The sequence below is a fragment of the Gavialis gangeticus genome, unplaced genomic scaffold (assembly GCF_001723915.1).
Source record: "Gavialis gangeticus isolate Ggan-Ray unplaced genomic scaffold, GavGan_comp1, whole genome shotgun sequence".
NCBI classification, from domain to species: Eukaryota; Metazoa; Chordata; order Crocodylia; family Gavialidae; genus Gavialis; species Gavialis gangeticus.
This window is the reverse complement of record NW_017728992.1, coordinates 19,394,373-19,394,736: the sequence shown is the minus strand read 5'-3', so window position 1 is coordinate 19,394,736 and position 364 is coordinate 19,394,373.

Sequence of the window (364 nt, the reverse complement as noted above, 5' to 3'; positions counted from 1 at the left end):
CCCCCTATGTATTTAAAAAAGGACTTCTCGTTGTCCTTGATCTGGGAAGCTAGTCCCAGTTCCATCTCCGCCTTGGCCTTCCTGACTGCCCCCCTGTATCTCCGAGCAACCACAGTATAGTCCTCCCTGGTGATGGCCCCTCCCTTCTACTGGGTGTACGCCTCCCTTTTTGCTAGAAGACATTCCCGGATGCTTTGGGTGAGCAATAGGGGCTTATGTGTCCTCCTGCTCCTTTTGATCCGTGTTGGGATTACCTCCCTTTGGGCTTGGAGGTTTGTCTCCTTAAGGAGCGACCACTCTCCTTGGACACCTGGCTCCCCTCCCCTCCAGGATCTCAGTGCTTCCCCGACTATTCTCCTTAGCT